This window comes from Onychomys torridus, chromosome 4, assembly GCF_903995425.1.
Source record: "Onychomys torridus chromosome 4, mOncTor1.1, whole genome shotgun sequence".
In the NCBI taxonomy this organism is placed as follows: domain Eukaryota; kingdom Metazoa; phylum Chordata; class Mammalia; order Rodentia; family Cricetidae; genus Onychomys; species Onychomys torridus.
In genome coordinates this window covers 152,068,604-152,095,186 of record NC_050446.1, presented here as the reverse complement: position 1 = coordinate 152,095,186, position 26,583 = coordinate 152,068,604, and the positions used below count along the sequence as shown (strand labels likewise).

Here is a 26,583-nt window from a genome sequence, read left to right as displayed (position 1 = left end):
TAATTACAGCATCCAATATATTTTTTATCACAATCTTAGTCTCTGAAACAATTAGCAATGGGGTGTCTACTCTTGCACATTCTGTTTAAGCCACAGAGTAGAAGTCGTGCCAACTAGACCAGACCTTTGAAAGCAAGTATTATTTCGCCATCAGAAAAGTGACTTAGATGGACCTCAGGACAGAGTCTGATATAGCTATGTCCTATCTCAATATGAAACCTGAAGAAAATCAATGGATTCTTCATGTTTAGCATCCTGCTTGGGGAAGTTGGGGCCTGTGAGGCTTTCAGAATACATATGGAATTTTAACTTCACTTTACAAACTCAGACCTTCAAGGAATTTGATTAACCATTGAAGAGAAAAAGGCAATAAGGAGGTGGACATTGTGCTGCCTGGCTTTCTCCCATATTGGTGTGGTCAGGGTTGGCCCAGCAAAAGCATTGAGGACAGTGCTCAGCATGACTGCTTTTGGGGAGCCTTGGTCTTGTCTGTGTAGGTATGAACAGAAGAACTTACTAGAACAGAAGTGGATCACGTGCCCAGTCAGTGACAAGCAAGCTAAGAATCCAAGACTCAGCGGTTGTATCCTGAAACAGTCATTCTCCAAGGTGGTACTAGTTGGTCCTGCCAAGGTCCCTTGTGTAGAGGATGTAGGCTGGCAGGTACCAGAGGGCAGCACAGAGCTCATTTCCTGCCTCTAATAAGAAGGTTAATTTCCCAAGGCTGCTGCAGTGTGTGACAGGTCCTTTCAGCATTCTGGAGCAGGCAGATCTTCCCCCAACTTCCCAATTGTGACATGGCACTTTATTTTGCTTTCAGCAAAGTGAAAAATAAACAAGACAGAGAGTGGAGGGATGAGACAGGAGGCTGGGGGAGGTTTCTGCCTCATAAAGCTGTTTTCTCGAAACAGAATAAAAGCAAGCTGGACAGGCATTTGGGGCCAGGAAAGGACTTTCTGGGACAAAGTGAGGATTTGCATCCATGAGTGTAGAGGAAGCTGGTAGGGAGTCTCAACATGGTCCTGATGTAGTAAACTTTAAGCTGAGAGGACTGATGCTCCCAGGACCTTGTGTTGTTGAATTCCATGGTTCAAACAGCATCAAACACAACTTCACCTCCCAGTCGATTCCCATCTGTCTTCTACTCAGATATTTTCAGTGACTTCCTGATTACCCTTGTAGGAAAAATGTGCTTTAACAAAAGAGACAATTTGGGAAATCCTGTTCCAGAAGAGTCTGTGAGATCCTGCAGCCCCTTCCTCTGGAGAATTATCCAGAAGTAGGAGAAACAGCTTGAAGAGAATAGAATTTGTTTCATGAGCCATTTCACTGGTCATTATTATAATTCCTTAGGCAAAAGATGATTTTTAAAATACCCTTCGAAATAGATAGTAGGGTGCATAAGTTTGAAAAGTTGATGAAGCTTGCCAAAATTGCAACCTTGTGTCCCATTAAAAAAATATGTCTTCCTTCATACTCCTTTCGCAGAGCAGAAGAAGGGCAACTTGAAAGGAAGACATCATGTTTCACCACCTTTTAAATAGATGAAAGAGAAAGTAACCCATGTCTGAGGCAGGATATTATAGGAGTTACAGTATATCATTTGCTTCTCACACATGATGTCAAGTGAAATGAAATAATGGGTCAGAAGAGATGAAGATGGTAAGAAGTACAAAATCCCCCTTCTCCCTCTTTATATTACAACTAATTTTAGAGTTCCTGCTGGAGAAACCCACACTGAGTATAATAAAGTACAAGGTGGTGGAGGACCACGGAGAAGTGGGGCAGTGATAAGTCGCAGGCATTGTACCAAAAGCCACCAGCCACCAGAGCAATGTTACTTGAGCTGCACTCGTTCCATCAGAATGGCCATCTTTTCTAACTTTCCCAGCTATGAGAGAGAGGACTGTGCAAGGAAGCCTCACCTGATGTAACAGGGTCTACCACCTGAGGAAGAAGGCAGCATGTAGCTTCTAGCTCTGTGAGTGTGAGAGAGCCTGTGTTTAATGCTCTGCAGCAAACACACCAACATTTGAGCCCCAAACTTGGTGTTCTTTATTTGGAATTTGAAATGTTGAGCACCTGGCCTAGAGCCTCTAGCTCAGACTTCATGGCATATACTGTCCATTTCACAGGGTGGCCAAGGAGTGGTAGACATAGGTAGCATGTGCTTGAGTGGAATCCAATTAGACAGACCCAGTCTCATGGATGGGCCCTGCTCCTTCTATGAGTTCTCTTTTATAAATGGGAAGGACTACATGTAACTTCAGGGGAATTTTGACTTTATGCTGTTTCATGAGGTCACTAGATTTAGGGTAAAATAGAGGGCATCTATGATCTTACTTCACTGTATATAGATATGAAATTTGTAAGAGTAAAACTTTTACAAATTATACAAGTAAATAAATAAAAGCTGCCACTTTTGCTATTCTGCCCACGAAAGTGTAATCAAGCTATTCTAGGAGACCAAGGTCCCACACACTATCCATCACGACAGGTAAAGAATAGGTCTGCTCTTCACATAGCTGGCAGAAGTAGGATATCACCTCTCAAGGTGTATCTGGCAGGCCAAAGTGAAGCTAGTGTTCAGGAGGGAGACTGAGGCAAGAGGCTACATGTAGAGCATTTTGAGTACCTGCCATGGTTTTCCAACTCATTAACATGCTTTATTACATCCATATACTTAGGCTTTTAGAAACTCTGTCTTGTCCTTTTAAACAATAGCTAAAACCATGTTGTAACACTTCATTTTTTGCCTCTGTGACAGCCTTTTTCACCCCCAGGAAAAGTCAATGCCACCTTCTTTAACATTCTGCTACGGTGCTCTCCCCAGTCACAGGGCCAATATCACTTTTATTACTTCACCTGTTTTATCTTTTGTGAAACTCAGCCTTAGCCAGAATTGTCTGAGTGGCCGCTCTAGCAATTGCTTAACAGTGAGGCTCCTTCAGCTCATTTCTCTCAAGTAATTTGATTTCATCTGCTGTCAGAATTGCTTCTATAGGCTGGAAGAGGCCTGGGGAGGGATTGAGAAAAGCAGCTCAAACATGAAAACCAGAACGTATTGCCTTCTGTGTCCACATGCTTATCACACCCTTCACCATATCCTTCTCTCAGTGCCCCCAACCCACCCAGCAAAAGTGTGCAAGTATGTGTGCAGGAATTAGTGAAAGATGAAAACAAATCATGCTCTATTATCTACTTTCATTTTAGCTCAAAAGTGTATATATTTAATGACCATAGTACCCTCCATGAATGTTTGCATTAAAATAGAAAAATAATGTGATTATTTCTAGACTCTTTTTTTTTTTTTTGAGCTGAGAATTGAACCCAGGGCCTTGCGCTTGCTAGGCAAACAAACGCTCTACCACTGAGCTAAATCCCCATCCCCTAAACTCTTATATGAAATAGAATTTTGTATCCAGTCAGTGGTGTTCAGTTGATATCAACATTTTCATCTACCCAGGAATTCAACCTTCCCTCTCATTTAGAATAGCCAAAATTTTCCATTAATGCAGCAAGTCCTACATTCAAGACTGGATATGTTTGAGTTTGTGAGTGGCAAATGACAACAACAACAATAATAGTAATAATAAATATCACCATGATTTCCCCCACTCAGGGCTTGGCAGGGAAAGAGAGCTGAGATTCTATATGAATTTAAAGCTTACAACAGAAGGGAATCTGATTTTGGTTGATTACTTCTGGGGGATTATGGCACTCTGAAGAGCTATTGTTTAAAAAGATAAGTCAGGGTTTTTAAAAATCAAAGTGTATGGTTAGTGGGATAACTACTTTTTATATGTAGCATATATATAAAGTTGATAATATTGTAACATACCTTTGGGCCAGCTGCTTCCCTGTCAGATAGAAATAGGGTAACTAACCAAGGTTTGTGGTCTAGAAACCCTTACCAGTTGCTCGATTGTTTGTGAACTCATCCTTGTATTGGTTGATTGATTGCTTTTTGCCTATGACAAGAAAGGTATCCACACTTTAAGTAGTGGGGGTCTTGATTCCACTGGGACAATGTGGTGGTATATGCTTCAGGGTCTCCCAGAACAGCTTTACTATACCATTATGGACAGAAGAGCAAACTGTCAGAATTTATTTATTTATTTATTTATTTATTTATTTGCTTGTTTGTTTGTTTGTTTGTTTTTAAAATTTCTATTGAAAATTCCATTCCAAATTCTGTTCCTTGGACAGGTTTAATGGAACATGACTACATTTTATGTCAAGGAAACAAATTTAGTTTCTACTTTGGAACTTACTGGGTAAGGTAAAGCTGTCAGGCAGTGGTCAATATTAGCAAACAAAATTTTAACTAGGTAATAGATTTTCCTATAGAGAAATTAAAACCAGATTCACTGTATTTGTGTTGGAAACACTTTAAGTTTTTGACAACACTAGCAAATAGTCCATAGATGCAGTAGAATCATGTGCTTGTTGCTATTTCTTCCTATAGTGAACATTGATGTAAGTAGCATCAGTTTAGCACTCTAGTCTAGAAGGAAAATGTCCATCTAATGAGCCATGTGGTGTGCTGTGGATGGAAATACTGCAAACCCAACTGTTTCACTTCTTCACTCTTGTTTCCAGTGTTCTTGGTTTAACAACCACTTGCTTCATATTGAGAAAGGGGGATTGTCTTAGCCCCAAGTTATAGAAAACACCAGATGGCCTAAAGCTTTCTTTAATGTCTTTACCTACAGTCAAAACACAGGTGTAATGGACATCATGACACATGAATACATTTTTATAGCTTTTTGAGACAGTGTCTTGTTATATAGCTTAAGCTGACCTTGAATATGATCCACATGACCTCAGTCTCCCAAATGTCAATTTACCATCATGCCTGATCACTAGTTTGTTATTTAAAACATTCATATGATTCTGGTGGGAATGTAAATTATCAGCTATTTTGAAAATCTCCTCAGCAAAACTGATGATCAGAGTTTAACTGGCAAGAACAGCAGCACCACTTCCCAGGAAAAAAACATTAATGTGCACTAAAATGTTACATCATCCATCATAACCCACAACTGGATCAGCCCAATTGTCCATCCATGCTAGACTGGATTAACACATTGTTTTGTGTTCATCTAGTGAAATAAGATATGGCAATGCAGTAGAATGAGCTATTGCTATATGCCAAAGCTGGGAGAAGTCACATAGGGGCCAGTGATGAACAGAATGCAGACTTGACACAGATACATATTAATTTGTAATGATAGAAGTCAGAGTAGCTGCTACCTTGAGACATAGATATGGACTCAGAAAAGGCTACTTTGTGAAGTGTTGGAAATGATTTTCCTCTTGAGTTGAGTAATAATGTGTGTATATATGTAAATAAATGTGTAAAAATTCAGCAAGTATTTTTAACGCAAAAGTAAGTAAAAATAAAAAATCACTTACATATTGTATGAGCCAGCTCCCTGTGTTTATAGCACACATTAACTTTAACAATCCATCCTCTCAAGAAGAGAACTAAACTTTAGAATGCTGGGAGAAGTACAGATTCTCTCCACACCTAGGCACACACACCCATAACTCCCTGCATGACTGGTCCTAAATTATTAATGTCTTGTTCAGCCTCAGTGATCTCCTCCTTGGAAGAGATTGTCTATGTCATCCCATTCAGTGGCTATTCTGGAGCCTGGTAGCAGCCTCCTCTCTGAGTAGCCATATTTTGCAACTGTGAGCAAAAGCCCCCTGATGAGAATATACTGTGACCTCGGGAGGCAAACCTTGCTGTCACTGGGAGCCCATTCCGAGGCTAAAATCTTTCCTTGTATATTCATTAATCTTTCAACCAGGAACCATGTTTTCTTCTATGAAACATCTCAGTGTTATTTTTATGTTTCCTGAATGAAAAGGATGTGTAGATATAATTACTTCAAGTATTTTCTCAGCATCCCCCAACCCTGTGCTCACAAGGGTCAGTCTTTTCTGCCAAGAATACTAAAACTATAAGCCTACAATTCACCCATTCATTCATCATCTATTCACTGACCATCTTGTGTGCACTACTTAAGTGTCAGGTATTCAATGAAACCAAAGACAGATGTGTTACCTGTTTTGTCCAGGGGGATTATACATCATAACCACATTTGTTTTTACAGAAATAAATGTAGAATCACATATGCTACAACTATAAGAGAAAGGCAAGTTGTGCTATGAAAACATTAAATAGAGAACTATGGTGGTTTGAATAAGAATCGCCTCCATAGGCTCATATATTTGAATGCTTTGTCACCAGGGAATCCTTTGAAAGGATTAGAAAGATTAGTTAGTGTAGGCTTATTGGAGGAAGTGTATCACTGGAGGTGGGCCTTGAGGTTTTAAAAAGCCCATGCCAGGCCAGAATGTCTCTTTCTACCATCTGCCAGTGCATCAGAATGCAGCTCTTAGCTCCTTCTCCAGCTCCTACCTGCATGCTGCCATCTTTCTCACCACAATGACAATAGGACAAATCTCTGAAACTTTAAGCCACCCCCTAATTAAATGCTTTCTTTCATATGAGTTGCCTTGGTCATAGTTCCTCTTCATAGCAATAGAACAATTCTAAGACACATGGTAACTGAGCAGAAGACAAATAAACCTAAATGTAAGGCAAGAAAGAAAGAAGGAAAGAAAGAAAGAAAGAAAGAAAGAAAGAAAGAAAGAAAGAAAGAAAGAAAGGAAGGAAGGAAGGAAGGAAGGAAGGAAGGAAGGAACAAACAAACAAACAAACAAGCAAACAAAGAAAGAAAGAAAAGAAAGAGAAAAGGGGGGATGCCATTTGCCATTTCAGGAAGAGGGAATCACCCTGTGAATGGCATAGAAGATGCTAGTGATGTAAACAGCAAAAATATTGACCAACCTAGAGATAGGGAGAGAATTTATTCAAATACACTGCAGGGAGACAATAGGTGAGTTCTCAGAGAGGGAACCATGTTGTGAGAGGTTAGGCATCTTACAATAGTTGTAAAGAAAGTCAATTGCTCTTATCTTGTAAATCCCGGGGTTCATATCAATGGAGAATGGGTATCCTATGGTCTTGTTGAGTAGTAAATTCTAAACTTAATCTATTCTTCTTGAGACTAACCACTTGAGTAGGTGCCGTAGGTAACTGGGAGTCATATCTGGGTGTCTGTAGATGTCTGTATAAGAACTAACAGACTTCAGTGGGCTTCATTCAATAAATGAAATTATCTAAATCCAATAACTGTGTGCAGAAGCCCTGTCTCCAAATATAACCTATTATGGAGGCAGAACCTGAAGAATGATGAGTACTTAAAACTTCATTCTTAGAGGTCCAAATCTTCTGCTTAACACTTGATTTTTAATTAATCTCCTACTAATTATCCAATTCTCATCACTATAGCATTTCTAACTTCTGTTGAATGGAAAATAATAGATGATACATGATTATGAGAAGAACCAAGCATTGCAAATCCTCACTGTCTCCTTCCATGACTTCCTGGGGCTATAAAACTTTTCATTAAAGAAATAGTATGTCCATTAACCTCATCAATAACCCCAACTCTAATTCTCACTCTACCTTGTGCCCTAAGAATACCCCTTCCTGTACTACATTCTCTTATTAATATAAGATTAGGAGTTTTATTCATTTTAGCTACTTTGTGCTGCTAAGTTTACTCTTTTCTATGATCAGAAAGAGCATCAAACTCAAAAGATGCATTAATTAAAGCTCATTGGGCCATAGTTCAAATTCTTACATATATAGTTACATTAGCCATTATCCTCTTATCTATCTACTAATAATACATTTTCACTTTGTCCTCACTAATTAATGCCCAAGAAGATGTATGACCTGTTTCACCCATTTGACCCTTAGCCCCAATAAGATTCATTTTCACATTAGTAGAAACCTGGATACTTTTGACTTTAGGAGAATTAGAATGAGTTTAGGGACTCAATGTTGAATATGTTGCAGGCTCTTTTGCATTGTCTTTTTTTTTTCCTCCTAGCAGAACACACTGTTATAATAAATACCATAATAGTAATCATTCTCCTAGAACATGTTACAGCCCCCACTCCCAGAATCCTCACATTAAATCTTATAGTGAAAACATGCCTTCTTTAACCACTCTATACTTATTAATATGAGAATCACATTCTCTATTTTTATATGATCAACTTATATAACTATTTAAAAATTACTTTTAGCATTATATATTTGACACATCTCTCCATCCATCACAAATTCTCCCTCATATATAAGATACATGTCTGATGACAGAATTACTTTGATACAGTAAATAATTGCAGTTTTAACACCCTTGTTTGTAAAACTATAGCTGGAACCCTGACTTGAAAATTAAAAATTGGTGTCATACCGTATTCTACAATAAGTTCAATTAACTAAGGCATCAGACTCATATCCTCTAAAATGTCAGTTTATGTCATCTCTATACTAATAAATCCTCTGGTTTGAGCTACCATAATAGCTACACTTTTAATGGATCCTTGACCACCACATTTACTTACATCCAACAAGAATCAGATTAAAAATAACTATATTAGGAATCATTCCAGTTCTCACTCATAAACCTAGCCCACAGTCACCAGAAGAGGCAGCCAGACAACAGCATCAATATTTGTGTAATAACCAAGATAATTAGTTCCTAAATTCAGAACAATGAATATTTAAAAATAGTAATTGTGAATTCATTAATGTGGTAACGTTAATTCTTCTGATGAAAAGGAGGCCTTTCTCCATTCCATTTCTGAATAACAACAGCTGTCCAAAGTATTTCCTTAATGGCAAGGTTGTTACTTTTACTAGGACAAAAATTCATACCTGTCACTGTATTATCCCAATTTCATTGTGTACTGACTGTTCTCTAACTTTCATCTCTTCAATTTCATCCATCCTAATTGGCAGTTGAATATGTCCAATCCAAACTCAAATATATATATATATATACATAAATAGCCTACCTATCTGTTGCTAACATAGGGTAGTAGCCACAATCCCATCACCCCATCTCCGTGATATTTAATCTGTTAAATTATACCTTACTAACCATCTCAATATTCTTACTCTTTTTATTAATTCTAAGGTTTCAACATCATCACTTACCCATCTCTGAAATAAAACTCCTCAAATGGTTTTAAACACTCTACCAGTTCTTTAGGACACCTTCCCCCAAGAAATAACTAAAACAATGTGGGCATGCACAATAAGAACTGGCAACGTCATTTTGAGAGAACTAGAACTGGTCACCTGAATGACTCTCTGTGTAAAGCTTTAGGAAGACTAGGTACCCTGAATGAAGCAGGTCCAGATAGAATCCTGGTGGGGTGAATAGACTTTGGTTTTGCAGTACTAATGGCTTTATGATCGGTTTTGCTTTTCTGCTTGGTCTTTAAGAGCAGGTAGCCGACCCCAAATTAACCTTTTTCTTTTTTGCTGATTACTTCAGGTGACTCATGGACTTAGTAGGATCCCTGGGCTCCTTTAATTGTCCTCTTCCAGGTGCTCCATCTGTTTGGATGATTCCGGGTCTTGCTAACCATGTGGCTTCCACAGGGATACTTTTCCTTGATTCCCCCACTGTGTGGAATATACCACTGGCTCAAGCACAATCACAGCATCCCTCTGATAGAAAAACAGACAACTTCCTGGAGCTACAGCCCCCTTTAGAGCAATCCCATCATGCCCTGGGACCTGATGAACTTTGGAGTGCCATCAACTAAGTATTGTCTATCCTTCCAGTCAATTTATTCTTATTAGTCTAAACTTCTAATCTTTGGTTGTCAAACACCCTGGACAACTTCAGCAGTCTGAAAGAGGAAGTAATCATTTTTTAGTTTTAACGTCTGTGTAACTTTTCAACAAAATTTAGACAAAACAATTGCATTTTAAAAATAGGTCTTTGTGAAGATTCCATACACACTCACATGTATGTATATGTATGCAAACACTAAATAAATAAGCAAATAAAAATTGTAAACAAACCTTCAGAGCACCTTGGTTTTAAACTGAGGACTTGTTTCTGGTTTTGTATCAGTGTACTGAATTTTGATGTTAGGAACTTGAACAACGTTTAGACATTTTATATTTTCCTTCTTTGATATTATGAGACATAGAGACATTATCAACAAATGGGCTAATCTATTATGAAAGTTGCATTTAAATTACATTTATGACACAGGGTAAAAAACTTAAGATACATGTTCAAGGCTAAATTAAAAGGCTACTGTTTGCTGTTGGTTTTAGGCAGTCCTTGTTGCTGGTAAGGCTTTTTAAAGGCTCTTCTGCATACATTTTGGTCTCACCGGAGTATGATAATTACAGAATATTATGTGTCAGCAAAAGATGGCTATAATATAAAGGGTTTAATTATCTTGTATGAGAAAGGGAGAGAAAGTATGTAAGGAAACAAAACAAGTCATATGTTAACCCTGCATTTGTTCTGTTTCTATGAAGAATTGGTGGGCAGTTTTCTTTCCAGGAGAATCAATGGGGGAGGAATGAGGAGAGGAACAGTGGAGTCTTCTGATGGCAGGCTGGACCCAGAAATTTATAAAGGTCATGACAAAACAGGCCAAGCTGTGCAATGGAGCCCTGGCTTGGAAAGTCATGCAGGAATTAGTGTTCTTGCTCCAGGTGTTGAATAAAGGTAAATTGTTGAAAATACAAAACAAGCAAAAACAACAAACAAACAAAACAACCTACTTCTCAGATTCTGAGAGTTGGATGTAGATTCTTAAGGATACATTCTAGAAGTAATAGAAGGTGTTAGGCCAGACACAGTGTGGGCCTACAGAGATGCATCATCTACCCAGTAGGTAATGGAGCTCAGGTTTGTCTGAAAGGGACCTGGGTAATCCTACCTGGGCCAACTTTAAGAACAGAGGAGCTTAGGCCCACAAAAGTGAGACCTGATTTCCCTCTGGGGCCACCTTGGTTTCCTGATACAGAATATCCAACATTTAGTTAAGTTGATCTCTAGGAATACTGAAACTGAAATTTAGCCACAAACTGCTTGCTCTGCCACAGGGAAGAACTTACTTTCATGTAGAAGCAAAAGCCTGGTGAATTAGAAGTTTCTCAGATTAGGAAGTCTGACCTCATGAATACCAGACCCATGCTTCCCTCCCACTCTGGGAAGCCACAATGATAAGTGCCCCCCATCAGAAAGGTAGGCAGGTACAGAAATGGTTGCCACAAGTGGTGGGCATGCAAATACCAGAGATCCAAAGATCAGAAAGTCCAGTGCAGAGATGTGGTGGAGGGGGGCAATAAGGTGGATGGAGTTGACATTGTAAGTGAGGTGGGAAGTGAGAGCTGTGGGTAAAACATTCTTACATACTTTGTTCCCTCCCACATTGTCTTTTGTATTGTCTCCACCCAAATTATGAAAGTGCCAGGCTGGAAACACTAGGACTATTTGCCCATTTCAGAGAACAGCAGCATGGGTATGCTTCCCCACTCCCTCCCAAGGCAGTGCCTCTGTCCCCTGTTTGGTCAAGGGCCTCAGCATGTGCCCAGCATGGCATGCAGGATGGGGGTGAAGACCCAGTGATGACAATCTATTCCCACCTTTATTATAAGTACCATCTTGGCACAACTGCCTCCAGAAATTTGGCACTTGTCTGCCCCTCCCAACTCCCTCCACTCCCCTTCCCTGCTCCATTTCTGGCTTCCTTGGGAATTGTTTAAAGGGAATGACAGGGAGCCAGACACTGTATAGAGGGCAGAGGAGTGTTGCTGTCTTAAGAACTCTCAATAAAGAGTTTGCATGTGCATACCATATCCTGCCCCTTTCCCTGAGTGTAGGAAGCCTGGTTGAGAATGTCAAAGAAGAAATAATAGAGGCCTGAGACCCTTTACTTCCTTACAGAGCTAGATCAGGGAAGCAAGGAAGAAGGCAGAAAATTAAAGCTTAGAGACTTCATTTTACCCAAAGAAATCTTAACCAAAGCAAAGCCACTGGAAATTAGGCAAATGAGTACTTTTACAGATTTGGGGGTAGGGGTTCACATTTACAAGTTTAACCTTTAATCTTTAAGATTTCAGGAAAAAAGAAAAAGAAAATGAAAAGAAGACAGGAATAGCAGTTAGAGAAAAGCCAAAGGAAGTGAGAGCCTACCCAACTATAAAATGTGGTCACCCTTTGTCCTCCAGTAGCGCTCCTTTAACCTCCTTAGGTGGGCTACCTACTTGCCATGTGAAGTGGCATGGGCAAGGCCGGTGCAACCTACTATAAAAGAATACAATAAAACACAGGCACAGAGAAAAATTATTGGGTCATTAAGACGGCTTGATGGGTACAGGTACTTGAGGCCAAGCATGATAGTTCAAGTCCAATCTTCTAAACCTACATGGTGTAGACGAAGTGACTCCTGCAAGTTGTCCTCTGACATCAGGATGTGCACTGCATCATGCATGCACACTTGCACATACATGGAGAGAGATACAGAAACAAAGAAACAGATGCACAGGAACAGAAACAAACAGAAAGAAATTATTGAAGTACACTGTCAGAATGCAACAGGTGAGTTCCTAAGGAAGCTGTCATGGCTAAGAAGGGTTGGAAGTGTTTTGTAGTAGTTGAGTAGGAAGCTACTCATTTCTTATTCTGTGGGCCACTTGGGCAGGGTCAATATTTGAATAGATGAGTTGGCTTTCTTACTTTCTTCTTGAGCAGTAAAGTTTATGGCCTAAGTTGTTTTTCTCAAAACTGGCCATTTGTACAAGGGCCATAGCTCATTAGAAGTCAGGCTGTAGATGAATGCAAAATATATCCTAAGTCACAATGATCTGAGCTCCATATAGTCAGGCCTACTTGTTAAAGTATAGGAATTTTGTTCATAATTCTTTGTCTTTTATCTTTACACAAGTTACATGAGCATGTAAAGGAATGCAGTAAAAAGGACCCAGTAAGGATTGAGTTAAGGGGGAAAAGCAAGTAGCAATACAGCAATAGATGAGCCTTAAGAAACAGAAAGTGGTTGATAACACTCCAGGAGTGTTGATGCTGATAGATGGGGACTAGCATGAGTAGAGAGGAGGCATCAGATGCTTGTGAAGGGGCATGGCTTAGAAAGCAACTGAGACAGCTAAATAGGAAACAGGCTTTAGGTATTTCACTCCATAACCTGAGATTGAAAATGTTACATCGAGGTCCAATGTGTGACCTAAGGAGGAGGCATCTGGAGTAGAATGGAGGAGGTTGATTTTGAAGATGAACAGGTCAAGTACATGACAACTGGGTATTTAGTGGGTCATCGTCTTGGGTGTTGACATCAGCCAGGGATACAGAGACCCCAAGATCATGATGAAAACCATAACTCTATACCAGAGGCTTTGATGTATGTGAGAGAGTGACCAAGAGGTCAGGGATAATTGAGAACTTACCGTGGTTGCCATGGTTCTGTAAGAGCTTGTCTAATTTCATCTGTGGAGAATTATGTCTTCTAAAGGTGAGCATTAATGCAGATGGCCATTGCCATTGAATGTGATGACAGTATTTATTAGATAACCATACCCCTATAATTTTATCTTTTGAGTAATTATTAAATATACCTTGAAGTTGGAGAAGAATTTCTTGAGAAGAGAATAAGCAGAGAAAAAATAAGACAAGTCTGAAAAGGGCACCTGAGGCCACTAGAAGGGTAATGCAAACAGAGGTGCTCATGACACTGTTAAACTGTGGCACCAACAAAGACTGCATTACTGTCTCCAGAGGTGGCACATGAGAAAGACTGTCTGAACCCAGGGTATTGAGTAGGTTGGAGAAGCCATGAAAGACTGAAGCAGTACAACTAAGAATCAAGTATAGCAGTTCATTTGAGGAGCAGTCAGACCTCACCTGAGATCAGTGTGAAAGGAAAGCAAGGAAGTAGACAGAGTTCATCCTCTCGAGGGACACACTCTGCAGGCTACCATCCCAGTGGAGAAAGTGGTAACACACAGCAGTGGTTCAGAGAAGGCACTGCCATAGCCAGCAAGCCATGGGGAAAACAGGTTGTAGTCTTGTGCTGGAGCATGCCAAGGAAAGTGTGGCTACAGATGCGAGTGGTCAACTCAGGAAGAGGAGGACTGAACAAGGTTCTGTAGTTAACTCCACAGTGACAAATGCATACACACCCCACTTCCTTTTTGCAGCCCGATGTACTCACCCTGCTTTTTTTTTTTTTAATCTCCCTTTCACTTTCCCTGTCTACTCCATTAGTTCCTTGACATTGGCTGTTTACTTCTTGGGACAGTGTTTCCCCAATGGCTACTCTGCATGCCTTTCCCCTAAACTTTCCTAGTTCCCTTCACCTGTGTTTTTCCACACTATTCTACTCATCTTGCTGTTCTGTGGTTGAATATTTACTCATTTATTTCCTTCCCTAGACTTCAGGCTTTTATTGGACAGGATCTTGTTTAAAAGCATCTAGATAGAAACTCGTTTTTCATTCAAGGATAGTTTCTTTAATAGAATAACTATTTTTTTAAATTAACAGCTTCTTTTATTTTAATTTTAAAGGTCTTATATTACAAAGCATTCATGTAAAAAAACAACAAAACTGAACCCTAGTGTTGCAGAGGAATTTACAAGTGCATAAAACATTGTGGCATTTTTCATATCACAGAGGTTCCCACTTTTTTATAAATTAAAGTACATGGATCTTGGTCCTGTCATTTGTCTCCATGTTCCTAATGTAATTTCTAGCAAAGCACACAGAAAACCTAATCAGAAAACCAATGTGTTTTTGAATGCTTGCAAATGAGGGCCCTACAATGATTGCTCATCTTTTCTAACCATTCTCTGAAGGCTACCGAGATCAAGCCATTAGCCTAAACACTGCCATGTGTATTTGCTACCACAGGAACTCTCCACATAGCAATGTCTCTCTTTCTTTGCCAGGCCAGACAATGCCATAAGAGACTACATAGAAGGCATCTCACAGACAGTGTAGCAGTAGACACTGAAACTGGCTAAAGTAGAATGTAGGAAGAAGGCAAGGTGTAAGAACTTGGGAATGACAACTATTTTATTAACATGCCTTAAAAAAAAAAGGAACCTGAGAAGAATTGGTCCAACAGACACAGCCACAGAAGAAGGTGTATTGGAAAGTTCTGGAGGAGAATCAGCTGATGGTACTAGCATGCAGACAGTATAGGAGCTTTGGGGTGAACATTGGAGGGCACAGAGTGTCTTTAGGAATCATTAAAGTATGCTGGGGACTGTGAGGATTGTCCAGCTTTATAAACACATTAACAACCACTCAACTATGTACTTGTAGATAATTTTTAAACACTGAAAAATAGAGAAAATGAGAGATACTGGACAATGGAAATCCAGAAAGTTATATCTAATAGGACATATATTGATACTTGGTGATGAAGAAACCAATATAGAGCTTAAAAGTGTTTCAATAAAATAGTCCCTCCTGTCTCCTCCTCCTCATCATCAGAGAAATCTGAGTCTGTAGGTTCCTCCTTCTTCTACTTCTGTTGGCAGATTGTGTAATGATTCTGATGGTCTAGGGATGTGTTCAGGTCACATTAGCTAAAATCCCATGCTGGTGTGCTTTTGACATTCTGAACATGTGTGTTCATGCTGAGATGACACATAACTCTGCTACTTCTGCTGCTGTGGTGAAGTCAAACCACACCAGAAGGTCAGTTTAGTTGATGTGATTTACATCCAAGACATCTTCTCTAGTGTGTTCAAGTAGAGCTGCAAACACCATCATTGACTACTGATAAGTGATTCTTTCCTATAGCGATTTGGCATGTTATCTTCCTTGCCTTGTGGCAGTTCCTGAGAGAACATTGACCTAATGGTTCCACACCAACCACATGTTTCCTCTGAGCCACATTTACTGGGTTTTAAAGCTGAAGAGACATAACCAACACAAAAGAAACTCAGTGATGATTTTGGAAGTTTTCTTTCTCCTTTTTTATTTTCTTTCATCTCATAATGCTTTGTCTGGACATTGTTTTCTTTCTCCTTTTTTTTCCTTTATACAAGGTCTTTCATTTATATATTGTGGTTTCCAATTTTGTACTTTTGTAGGATTTCTGTGTTTACCAATGTGTGTCTCTGTGTCTATATGTGTTTCTTGTGCTTTTTTCTTTGGCTCTTTATTTTTATGTTCATTTGTTTTTTTCCTACTCGGGTTTATTTGTTTTTATATTATCTTATTTTATTACTAGTTTTAGATGACTGTTTTCTAATGGGAGAGAGCAAGCAAGAAAGAATGTGGACTTGGGTGGGTCGAGTGGATCTTGGAGGAGGAGTTCGGGGGAATGTATTCAGAATACATTGTATGAAAAAATCTATTTTCAATTTTAAAAATGCTGAGGCAAATAATAAAGTTTGTTTTGAGCACTACTGAGAAGAATAAAGTATATTATAAGCTAGATATTAAGTATATATGAATACTTCAATTGATATATTTATTAAATTGTTTATTTATTTATTTTTGTAACTGGTATAGAGCTAGTCTTATTCATATCATGTCATTGATTGAAGGTTTCACATCCATGTAAAATTTATTACCACCAGCCTTATTTGATTTGCTTGTTGAATGGAATACTATGTAATGAGATTAATCCATTCTTCAACCTTGGTTGACTTCTGCATCCCTTCCTTGTTCTAATTATTTGCTTTCTTATGCTCTTCATTTAGGTTTTCCAAATGAACCTGCTGCAGTCATTGCCCTAGATACGATTAAGGAATGGCTGGCCAAGAATCACCAGGAGGTAAGATGACCTATGCAATGAACATTCCAAACAACATGATTTGATCCTCTGTTAAAGCACCAGCAGATAAACTGCATCAATATTACTCAGACCTGGTCCTTATGCCTGTGCCATCCAGCTTTTCTTCACTTGGGGTTACATATGATTAAATATTTTCCTGTAATCATTTGGCTGAGGTAGATATAATGACCTGTACAGTGCAGATGATGAGCTAGGAGAGCAGATTCGTTGTCCCTCACTCTCCTCTTTAGGTTTTTTAGGCAGTATGTGAGCAGGAGTTTGGAATGGATTTGCTGATGATTGTTTATTCTTCCTGTGCTGTTTTCCTTAGACAACCTGCTTTGTCTTTGTTGTCAGGGGACTGTGCTATAAAGCAATGTCTGTTAATAGGCTCCATCTTTATTTATAACTTGGACCTTTCCTGATTTGACTTCTAGGTATGGGACTGCCATAGGACTACATAATTGTTAACTAGAGTGTTATGGCCAGGACTTTTTTAAACATGAAATGAAGTGCTTTCATCTCCATTTCTACTCATTTAGTAATGTCTGTGGACTATGCTGAGACATGCTGAGTGATAAGCAAGAGTGATAAGCAGCAGTACAACTAAAACAGGGAGCCATACACTCCAGGTGTTTGTCGATTCACCCATCAAAACAGCAAGGGGGTTCAGGCAATGCCTTGCTTTTCTCTGGTTCTGATTTCATTCTTTTGATAGTAATTACATTATTATAGTGAGTTTTGCTTCCATTGTAAATTTAGATTTCCCTTTGGGAAGGAGACAGAATATTTGGAAATGGCTGAGTATGGAAAAGGGGCTCTGAAAGTTTCCTATTGAGAATCAGCTTTGTTCTTCTGAGTATGTAAAGAAACAGCAGTGTAATTTTCTAGTACTACAATTTCAACATTCCTTAACCAGATATAAATATTCTTAACCTCTAGTAGGAGTAAAAAGCTATATGGCCAAATATGTACATTTTGTTGTCTGCTCTTTCCACCCCACAAATTTAAAATGTGTGTGTGCTGTAACTTCAGTTTAGACAATACTTGCCTCAAAAAGGAAAAGAAAATCAAGAGACTAATATACCCAGACTGTAAAAATGTCTTAAATCCACAGCAGGTTTTGAGGGCATTTAGGGTATGTAATTCCACCATCACCCTCTTCTAGCAACAAAAAGCTAGATAAGATGCTCAGGTGTGGAAAGTCACAGGGATTGGTTTCAGGTCTCACAGCCATTCCTCACTTCAATGTCACTGAAGCCTGCAGAAGAAGTTGAGTTCCTTTTAAGGCACTTACTGCCCACATATGTCTTTGTCATAGAAAATGTTCCTTACCATGATATCTATTTTTTTTCCAAAAAAAAAAAAAAAATGCAATATGCCCTGTGATTGGAAGCTGATAACACTGAATGTATACTTTCTGACTTACCATCCTTTTTGTTGAACAATATGTAGACTGGAGAAAGTTCATGTTTATCATCTTGGCCCACAATACAAGTGCCCATAAACACCTCCCACTGAGGAGCTGATGATGAAGAGTAAAACATACTACTCATTTGTACAGCTTATTGACAAATTGTAGTGACACATTAATCCCAGTTAAGCTATTTAAAGAGTTACTTCCTGAAAGAAAAATTCTTAGTGTCTCCTACTGAATTCTCTTGCCTGGTCTCTCTTTGAGCCTATTGTAGTCAGACCTTTGGCCCACCAGCCCCCAAATAATGACATGGAAACTTCTTATTAATTATGAAAGCTTGGCCTTAGCTTAGGCTTTTTCCAAACTAGCTCTTGTAACTTAAATTAACCTGTTTTTATTAATCTATGTTCTACCGCATGGCTTTACCTCTCACCCATTCTGTATAACTGATTTGTTTCATGTCTCACTGGCATCTTTCTGCCTCTCATCTTCTCAGAGGTCCTCTCTCTCCCCAGAAGTCCCATTTATTCTCTTCTGCCTAGCTATTGGTCATTTTTTTTTTTTTTTATTAAACCAGTCAGAAGGCGCCTTTGGTAGGGACACATCTCTACAGTGTATAAAAAGATTATCCCCAAGAGCCTATCTCTTGCTTTCCTATCCTTTCTGTGTATGTATCTTAGGCATTGCACAAAATTTGGGACATTTTGATTAGGTAACACATTAGTCATGGCAACATTAAATATATCCTGGGTTAATTACCTTTTAAGAACTCCTTGTTTTAATATGCACTAAAGGGTGTTATCTAGTTCATTTGGATGCATCAGGTTTTACTGAATAAATAAATTATAAGTGGGCTTCTGCATGTGTGTGACAGTTATGTAGCTCGTCTTCTTGTGGGACTCCTAACAGTGGCAACAAGGACTGCTTCTGACTTTTTGCCTACTTTTGGAACCATATTACTCATACTGGGCTGCCTTGTCGAGTCGTAATACATGGGGAGGTGCTTAGTCTTGCTGCAACTTGATATGTCATGTTTTCTTGATATCCATGGGAGGCCTGCTGTTTCTGAATAGAAAGCAGGAGTAGATGGGGGTGAGGCATTAGAGGTGACTGGAAGGAGAGGAGGGAGGGGAAACTGCAGTAGGAATATAAAATAAATAACTATTAAAAAATTTGTAAGTGGTGATAGAAAAAAGCTATGCAAACTGATCATTTAATAGTATTTTGATTTAAGGTTTGTTTTGCTTAACCAAACAAACTAGCTTAAAGATCTATGAACAAATATTGCTTCCAATTCACTTGTCTTTTTGTTGTTTTGACAACTTGATTTTTTTCAGTGAGTTATTCATTAATTCATTCATTTGATAAATATTTACTGAACTCCACTAAGCAATAGGCACATTTCGACCAGGAATGAAGCACTAACACACAAACAAATAATCTCTGCCTTTTGAATTCATAGTCTGTGAAAAGAGAAACAGATTAACTAAATAAAGAAGTAAGACAGTCTAAAGAATTCTTTGGAAAATCAAGCATCATAACTACATAATGGATTATGAGGATATTTGTTTTTAGAAGCCACTGAGGCTATTCTAAGGCTATAATCTTGGAAGGAAGATTTTTACAATGAGAGGGAGTAATCTAAGCTACACAGAGCTCTTGACATAAAATATTCCACTATTCCACGAAGGGGGAACAAGAAGGCAAAAGGGGAGGAAGACAGGAGAGAACTGCTCTGAGCATTGGGAAGGGGGTGTGATGGGTGCTGATGGAGAATGGCAGGAACACTGGCAGAAGTTGACCAATAGGCACTGTGTTTAACAGAAAGACTTTTGACAACTCCTAGTTTAGTGCAGTGTTCCTCGAGAGTTTGGGATAAAAGAGTAACATGAACTATATGATCTTTACACAATAAATACTGCTGCTCTTTGGAAACTATCCTTTAGAAATATCAGAGAAGGATGAGGGAGGTCAACTGAGAGACTCCTGCAGAAACTCCAGGTAAAACATGGGGAGTTTAGGATAGCAATGATAGTATAAAAGGAAGTTGCAAGGATGGAGTTTAAGATACACTTTAAAGTTGAGGTTTTTGAAGATTGTTTTCAGTGAGTTGGCTGGCTTATTCCACAGTTACAAATCATCCCCAAGTGTCAATGTTATAGAACAAGAATAGTTTAGTTGTTGTCCATATTATTTGTATGTCTTGAGTCATCAGAGGACATTGGATTCATCAGGAGCCCAGGCTGACAGAAATGTCACCTCATCATAGGAAATGCATGAACAAAGGAATTCTGCATATAACTTTTCCTCATATTTTTCCCCAGTACCCAATAACTGAGTTCTAGGGAATAAGAAAATAAAGTTCTTACATAAAAGGAAACATTGAATATCAGCCAATTATAAAGCATAATCCAATATGGTGTCCAATGTAGAACTGGACAAATGTAGAGGAGTCAAGAATGAGAACTACATATTTGGCCTATGCTCCCAAGTAAGCTTTCTATGTCCTTGCTGAGATGAAGAGAAATGTTACAAGGCCTACTTACATGAAAGTATAAAGAAAATGAGAATGATATTACAGATAATCAAATACAAGCTTATTTTAGATATCCAACCAGTTTTTCAGTATAAAATCTGTTTATTCATGCCTATAGCTCAATATAAAGCCAAGGGAGACGAGGTGAAAGAGCCATGCAGTCAGTTGGAGATGGCTTGAAAGAAACACACCAGCTTAGGTAGAGGAGAATTACCTTAGAAGTGAACTATAGTGTATGAGAAGGAAGTCTTAGCAATTCAACGCCAGGCTCAGAGCAGGTTTGGAAGGTAACCAGAACCTCAAACCACACACACAATGAGAAACATTGCAGTGTGTTTTGTCCTCCTCATTCCAATATTTCCCTAGTTACTGTTACTTCATGATCATATTAGCATTATCATTGTTGTTCGCCTAAGTTGCCACATGGCCCCAGCCTGATCCTATCTGTCCTCTCACAGGTTGGTCAGTTCTGGATGAGGCAAGGCCAGCCTTGAGCTTGGTAGGAAAGATACATACACTGGGACTCTTGGCTGATCAAAGGCTTGAAATTTTCCTTAAAAGGGGGTATATGGATAACATGATGTGGTTCTTCCCTCCGTGGCCACTCTTCCCTTCTCCACATGAGTATATAATTCAGTGGCAACTTCTCTTAGACTCAGCTGTCACACAATAAAGGACTGATGTTGGCACACGGTTGGTGAACTTTCACAGTTTGCCATTTACTAACCCTCTTATATCGGAACCTTTAGGGTGGATGCTTTTCTGAACACAATAGTCAGTTGGATTCAATATAATTTCACAAACCACCAGCAGCTGCCATGGAACAACACTTCTATACCCAGAGGGTCCCAACTGGAGTCCTTTGGCCCGTGTTCTGATCCCATCATCCATTAGCTTAGATTTTTCCACATCTGAACCATGAAGGAATGGCTTTCAGGACAGGCTTACAAGTACCATAGAACATGCAAAAGGGTCACTGGCTGAACAAACTGTACAGTTGTGGGTGAGATGAAGAAGTATTTACAAAACAAAACAAAATAAACAAAAACACACAAAACCAAAACAAGCAACCACCACCAACAACAACAAAAACAAAACCCCCAAACAGGAGGAGAGAATCAGACACAAAAATGTAGTGAGAGAACTAAAAACTAGAAAACTTAAAAGAACGAAAAGAAATTTTCTGCTCTAAGAGCTGAGTTTTTGCTGTGAGAAGACCAACCAGAAGCATCATCCCACAACATAGGAGACAATGGACATACAAAGAAACAGAAAGCTTGACTGAAGTGTTAACACACAGAGTAAGAAGGCTGGAGGTCATATCAAAGGTGTATATGGGGTGCAAGCTATGTACTAGGGTCTTCAGCTAAAATAAATGTTAGAATTTGCTAAATTCAAAAGCTGAAGGGAAAGAATATGAGTCGGCTATTTAAAAAAATTGACAGCAAGTAGAATAATAACCTTTCTGTAAGTGCTCCATTTTCCTAAAGGAGTCATTTCATTATAGAGATAGGAAAGCTAAATGAAGGGATATTATAGAAACGAGCAGCGGGAATGGGGCTCGAGGTGACTGCTGTAGGGTATCATATACAGCTTCATGCATTCCTCATTTTTTATGCAACTAAAAATATCATTTCATGTGAAATTATGATTTCTCCACTCCAAAGCTCTGAGACACTCCCACTCATATTTGGAAGTTAGCTTAGGAAATGTTTTTACAGTGCCTGCTCTATTGTTGGACACCAGGGACTCATATGGCATTTGGCTATTGGTCTCTGGAGCAGTGTACCTAGTTGTAATTTTTCTACAGAAAGCAGAACAGGATGTCTTTCACTCTAAAAGCTGCAAAGGGCCTGATGCTCTGAGATATTTCCAATTTATTGGGGTCATATTCAATATTTCAAATTCCCCAAGGGAGCATGCATTTTATAGCATGCAATGGATGTGTTAACTCTTTGAGGAAGTCTTCTTAGAAGACAAGGCATGAACAATATAGTCTGAGATAGACTGCTAGATTTCCAGGGACTGTATACACTGATATCTTGAAGTTATAATCAGACCTCAGTTGCACAGTGGAGGGAATCTGAACCTCCACCAATTACAAAACCTCAGAAAAGCAAATGCTTAGGATTTTAGGAAGTTGTTCTTAAAATCATGGTTGTGCAAAATCAGTCACCCCGCTGGAAGGCCATACTTCACCTGAGGCTGGCCATAGGTTCATCTATGAAGACTATGGGATATGTAATCTTTCTCTAGCTATTCCATGCAGTTTTCCTGCCTTTTTTCCTCATAATTCTACTTCTACCCAGCAACCCTAGATCCCATTCTGGAATGAGTGAGTCACTGGGGGAAACCTTTGTTTCATTTAGTAGGCACCTAGTGAGAGTTGAAAATGAAGGACACAGGACGCACTCCACTTCTGCCTTTTCTTCCACTTCTGCTTTCTGTGTTGGAAGAAGGTACAACTTTGCTGCACCACATGCACACTTTGAGGCCTCTGCCTAACACATATTTTTTAACTATGTATTTTACACAAACAGATTGTTATTGAAAATGTTAAGTATCATCTCTATGTCATTTCAATTGTTTATTTTGTGCCTTCTGAGGGAAGTGCAACACCTGTGATACAGCTTGTTGTCACTTTAAGTAGCATACATACAGATGTGGCTTGATTAGCTGAGGTTCTGTGTCGACGAAGCAGACTCAGCCTGGTGTATATTTAGCTCTCATTTCTACCTGAGTTTCAGACCTTTCCTGAGGTTACTCCCACTGTAGGGTCTCCGAGTGGCAGCTGGAGACCAAAACTGGTTTTGAGTTTATCATGAATGTCTTTTAGAAATAAAGACATTGTGTGTGTGTGTGTGTGTGTGTGCGTGTGCCTGTGCCTGTGCCTGTGTGTATGTATGTTATGCATGTGTGTGCTCCATGCAAAGCCATATGGAAGCCAGAGGAGAACATCAGCTGTCCTTTTCAGTCACTTAATCACTATCTACTTTACCTGGAGCTTATGGGGTATGCTGGCTGTCCAGCAAACTCCAGCAACTGTCTCTCCAATCTGCAACCCCCCCACAATGGCTAGCACTGGAGTTATGGGCATGTATGACCAAGCTCTGATTTTTAGATGACTGCTGAGAATCCAAATCTAGGTCCTCTCAATTACATAGTAAGGACACACTCACTAAGATTATAGTTTGCATTACATGGAGGTAATTGGCTCTGTCATTTCCCTGTGCCTCCACACATTCAGACACCCATCATGGATTTATTAAGGAGTTGAATGGGTTCCTCCACCTTGGGAAACAGAATTTGGAATCTATGGAAGAAATGCTCATCTCCTTGGCCTCCTGAATAGTATACAGGCAGTTCTCGTGCTAATTTGACAAGGTAGAGGACACAGCCACTGGTTTCCTCACTAAAGATCACAAAGGGACTGTGACACTTCAGCTTCTGTTGCCAAGCCTATTTTTTCCCCTGCTTGGCAGAGGTCTTTGAACATATGCAGTGTTAAAAATTGTTTGTCACTTTTGTTTTGGAATCACATTGGGGATGGCATGGGGGGAAGAAAGGGAGGAAGAGAAAGGGATAGAGGGAGGGAGGGAGAGAGTGAAGGAAAGAAAGAAACAGTATGGGACCTGCCTTATGTCACTGACATGAATTGCCATAGGATTGTTATGGTTCCTAAAAGGGGGGGGTTAAATGAAACGTGAAATGATGCTTATATTGATGATTGGAAAATTATATCCTTCATATTAAACTCCAGCTCCTGTGGGTGATTGTTTATAAGTTACACAATGTACTTTCCTTTAGCTTCTGAAACATGGGGTGTCCTCAATAAATACAGACCTAGAAGGAACAAAAAATGTATTCAGAATTCTCTTCTGGCAATGACTTCATTTTAGTATCAATGATCAACCCATCATATCAGCACAAAAAAGTAGGGGATTAGGTCATTACAGAGAGAACCTAAAAAAAAAAAAGAAAGAAAGAAAACAAACCACTGTGTATAGGAGGTGGGGATATGTTTCAATAGACAAGGGAGATTCCTATATAGGGTTCTAAAAAAAGTTCTAGGAATTCTAGAATAGGTACATAAAAAGGTATTCTTAAAGGAGGAAAAATAATATGTCCTATAGCCTGTGCTAGTATGCTGGTTGGTTTTTGTTGTTTTTCTGCTAACTTGAGACAAGCTATAATCATTTGTGAAGAAGGAACCATAGTTAAGAAAATGCCTTCATCAGACTGGCCTGTGACCAAATCTATGGGGCCTTTTCTTGATTTATAATTGATATGGAAGGGCTCTGCTCATGGTAAATGGGGCCATCCCTGGAGAGGTGGTCCTTGATTGTAAAAGAAAACAAACTGAGCAAGCCAGGGGGAGCAAGCCAGTAAGCAGCATTCCTCAATAGCTTCTGCTTTGTTTTCTGCCCTCGGTGATGGACAGCTAGGATCTGTAATATACACTATTACATATTTATAAAAGATTCTTTAAGGAAATCATTTCCATAACTAGTTTTGCAAATGTGGTAATTAAAAGTAAGATAAATTCCTGTTTCATGCCATGATATGAACCTGCTTCCATGACCAGTGATGATTTTTCTAGGATTACCTAGACAGCCAGACTTAGGCATAAAACTCCAAATAGGTTAGTTAAAATCTTTCACTGGAATTTCTCTGCCACTTGGAGTTGGGAAAGGAGAGGAATGAGGAAGCTTGGAGGTGCAGGGCATAAGTGGTACAAGCTGCCATGATCCCTGCCATTTGGCAGGTGGCCTGCTTTGAGAAGATCATTTGCTGAGGAAGTCACAGATTGTTGGACAGCTGGCAGAATCCTGGAGTCCGTTCTGTTGACTTGTGTAAAAAAATCAAAATTGAGGTAAAATGAAGTGTCTTATAGAAAAACTGAATGGTCAGCCACATTTTAGTTTTAATAACTCAAGATAAAATTCTTAAGTTAGGGCATAAAACTCAGCATAGATTGATTGGAGAAGGATTAGAGTCATTTGGAGGATTTACTTTAAAGCACATATTTTAAATTGTTTATTTAACCTCCATTAAAGCACTCCTGTTTTAATACCACTGATTTTCTATAATTGTTGACACATATTAATCAGAGAATCCCATGGGATTCATTGTGTTATTCTAGATAGAAATCCACTGATCACCTCTGTATCCTCTTACCCTCTCTCCTCTCTCCCAGTCAGCTTTCCTTCTCACTTCCTTCGCTGTTCCTGACAGCTCTTTTCCAGTTTTACCTAAGCACTGATTTTGGTGGAATAAATTATACCCCTCAAGTGTTTACACTAGAAAAAACAAATAATTGAGTTTCATTGTCCTAGACAAAGGAAGAAGAATATTTCTGAGAAAAAAAACAAAAAAACAAAAACAAAAACAACCATCTTTTGATACTTCTCTTCTTACAGTTGGAGAAGCTAAAGATCCCAGTTAGTTTCTGATGGCTGTGTCTTCCTCCTTTGTTGTAACCTCAAGATAGGAAATGTGTTTTAATAGAAGCCAGGACTAAAGTAGGGCCTAGATGGAATATGGAACATGTGACATAGAGATTTTCTATAATTAGACTATTAAATACAGGTTTTAAAAACAAAGCAAAATGTTTGCACAAATGACATGGCTAGGATATTTCCAGGGACTACTGTGTTGGAAATAGAATGGGTCTCTTTGCAAAATTTGCCCAAGAAGTCTACAAGATTATGGGGCAGACAGCAAATAGGATCATATGAATGAGGTTATCAATATCAGAGACATGCAACTGCTCTTTCTTTAAAAAAAAAAAGTCTTTAGTTCTTTGAGAGTTTCATACACTATATTTTGAGTATATTCACCCCTCAATTCTCTCCAGATTTTCCCTACACACTTTATTTCCTTTTTGAAAAAATGCATCATGACCAATTGTGT

At 39.0% G+C, this 26,583-nt stretch overlaps 1 protein-coding gene across 1 annotated transcript in view; it reads left to right on the top strand.

Moving 5' to 3' along the window:
* Window positions 1-26,583, top strand: part of Macrod2 (mono-ADP ribosylhydrolase 2) — a 1,315,286-nt gene that overhangs the window by 754,668 nt on the left and 534,035 nt on the right. The window contains exon 4 of the mRNA XM_036186599.1: window positions 16,644-16,717. The gene's annotated coding sequence lies outside the window, so the exon portion shown is untranslated. The remainder of the gene's footprint in view (window positions 1-16,643; window positions 16,718-26,583) is intronic.